Source organism: Marmota marmota, unplaced genomic scaffold, assembly GCF_001458135.2.
Source record: "Marmota marmota marmota unplaced genomic scaffold, marMar, whole genome shotgun sequence".
In the NCBI taxonomy this organism is placed as follows: domain Eukaryota; kingdom Metazoa; phylum Chordata; class Mammalia; order Rodentia; family Sciuridae; genus Marmota; species Marmota marmota.
In genome coordinates this window covers 34809035-34812121 of record NW_025999932.1, presented here as the reverse complement: position 1 = coordinate 34812121, position 3087 = coordinate 34809035, and the positions used below count along the sequence as shown (strand labels likewise).

General features: G+C 43.9%; 1 pseudogene; it reads right to left on the bottom strand.

Moving 5' to 3' along the window:
* Positions 1-1367: 1367 nt before the first annotated feature.
* LOC107140790 lies at positions 1368-2477 on the bottom strand (annotated as a pseudogene).
* Between the last annotated feature and the right edge of the window lie 610 nt (positions 2478-3087).

Below are 3087 nucleotides of genomic sequence, written 5' to 3'. Positions count from 1 at the left end.
CAATAGGCTTCTCTGCAAAAGGTTTCCACAGTCCAGCGACTCCTCTTCCTCGTCCTCAATTGGGTTTACTGAGGGCAAGGACTAAGGGACCCGTAAGAAAGGCAGGATTGCATCTGCATGCATTGCAGATGCGAGACAGCTGGAAAGGGGTGGAAACCCCTGGTGGGACTGAGATAAAAGGACTAGTAAACAGGCGGGCAATGCCTGAGGCTAATCCCACCTGCTAGCATCTTTGTACCATTATCTCTGTTGACCCCCAGAGCAGGCACATATTCTGGTGTCTATTATTCAGATAGGGAAACTTCCTGGAAGAATACCAATAGAGCTTGAATCGGAAGTTAGGTCCCCTCCCCACCTCGCCCCTGACTGGGGATTGAATCTGGAGCGCTTTGCCCCTGAGCTACAAATCCAGTCCTTTTCATTTTGAGATGCGGACCTTGCTCAATTGCCAGTTCTGGCCTTGAATTTGCCATCCTCCTGCCTTAGCCTCTGGAGCTTCTTCTGGCATTATATAACTGTAACCCTGTGCCTGGCCGGAGTTAGGTGTTTTAAGTCCAGGTCTAAGTAGATTACGCCTACTTTGCACTGCTGTTTGGTGAGGGAGGGGTAACAACTATTAGATCTATTAATTAAAGAAGCAGCATGGATTACTAGTTAAAAGCAAAGATGTTGGGATCACAGCTCCAATGTGCTATCTACACAGCCTCCTGCAAGTAACTCAACCTGTCTATGCCTCAGTTTCTTCATCTGTAACATAATACTGCCCCACGGGGTTTTGTGAAGGTTAAATGAATTTCCAAGGACAGGGCTTAGAACAATATAGGGCACATAAGTAAGGGCCATCATCTAGGGCACATCACCTATAATAATGGCCATGATGCTTGTTAATAAACGAAGTGTTAGGGTTTAGTTGAAAGTTCAGTTCAGATTTTTACTGACACATTAGTGCTTTATTTGTTTAACTGGATTAGGGTCTTTAGATCCTCAATTGAATGTTAAAAATCTATCCTAAGCCAGGCATGGTAGTGCATGCCTGTAATCTCTGCCATTTGGGAGGATGAGGCAGGAGGATCACAAGTTCGAGGCCAGCCTCAGCAATTTAAGGATGCCCTGGGCAATTTAGCGAGTTTCTATCTCAAAAAAATAAAAAGGGCTTGGGATATAACTCAGTGATAAAGTGCCCCTGGATTCAATCCCCAGTACAAAAAAAAAAAAAAAACTAACCTAAACTAGTTGGGTGTGTTGGTGCTTGCCTGTAAGAAAGACAACTGATTGTCTAGCCAGTGTATTCATTTCCTAGGGCTGCTATAACAAGATACCATAGACTTGGGGATTTAAACACAGAAGTTTATTTCCTCACAGTTTTGAAGGCTGGAAGTGGTTTTGATTTCTCCTGAGGCCTTTTGCCTTGACTTGTAGATGGCCACCTTCTCCTTGGGTCCTGGCATGGCCTTCTCTCCGTGCAGGCACATCTCTGTGTGTCTAAATGGGGCCTTGCTAAATTGCTGAGGCTGCCTGGAACTGGCTATCCTCCTGCCTCAACCTCCAGAGTTGCTGGTATAACAGGCATATACTTCCAGGGCCACTTGTCATAGTTTGGTTTTGCTTTTGGTGCAGGGGATGGAACTCAGGACTTTACACACGCTAGGCAAGTACCCTATCACTAACTGACAGGTACCATTTATTACTTTTATTATTATTTTTATAGCATTTTTATTAGTATGGGATGGGGGCCATCTCGGGCATCATGGAGGGAGTCTTTGTTTAGGCTCTGTCCTGCAGGCATTCTAGAGAAGTTTGCTTTGAGTTTCTCCTTCACTTTGTTGAATGTCTCAGAAAACCAATTCCAGGTCTTGGCAGGAATGTCACTCTGTTTGATGTGGTCCATGGCTGCCCGGCCATGTGCTCCAGGGTGTTTAAAAACTCCCTCAGTTCCAAGGTGCTAGAGACGTCTGGGGCAGCCTGAGCTGGGGCTGGACTTTCCAAAACCATGGACAGGACCACTACCAGAGCCGACAGTCACAGGATGAGCCTCACGGCAGCCAGAGGTGGATCAGTTGTAGGACAGCTGGGGTCGACAGGTACCATTTAAAGTGAAGAAGCACAGTGCTTGGGAGCAGTCTGGTCCCTGGTGGGTATCAGTGGAGTGCTGTCACATGATTATGGGTATGTACCAGAACCACAGTATCCTTAGGATTTTTAATTGAGTAGGAAATCCTGGTTTAAAAAATTTCTCTGTCTTCCCTTTATTACTCTTTTTCTCAGTTGAGAGAAGAGGGAAAGTGGAAGGATAAGGTAGAGGCAGATGGTGAGCTTTGTCTAAAACTATTTCAGGAACTTGGATGTCCTTCCATCTTGGTCCAATTCAAAAAAGATCCTGCCGGGCGTGGTGGTGTATGCCTTGAATCTCAGTTACTCCAGAGGCCAAGGCAGGAGGATCACAATTGCCTCAGTGATTTATCGAGGTCCTAAGCAACTTAGTGGGGCCCTATCTCAAAAGTAAAAAAGGGGACTGGGGTTGTGGCTCAGTGGTAGAGCGTTTTCCTCGAATGCACGAGACCCTGGGTTCTATCCTCAGTACCACATAAAAATAAATAAGTGAAATAAAGGCATTGTGTCCAATTATAAATAAATATATATATATATATATATTTTTTTTTTTTAAGTAAAAAAGGCTGGGGATGTGACTCAGTGGTTAAGTGCCCCTGGGTCCAATCCTGGTGAAAAGAAAAGAGAAGAAAAGAAAAAGAAAAGACCCCTGAATCCCTTTGGGGAACAAGAATACCTTATCCAGTATGTCTACTTCAATAATTTCTCCCTCATGACCTGCTTAAAAATAGTTCTTCCAGTCTGGGGTTGTGGCTCAGTGGTAGAGTGATCATCTAGCACATGTGAGGCCCTGGGTTTGATCCTCAGCACCATATAAAAATAATTAAAATAAAGGTATTGTGTCCAACTACAACTAAAAAATAAATAAATATAAAAAAATTGTTCTTCCATTATGATCAGTTCAAGAATTTATTAGCAAAGGTCACTAAGAAGGTCCTTGCTAAACAAAAAACAAAGCAACAGCAAAACGAGTTTTCA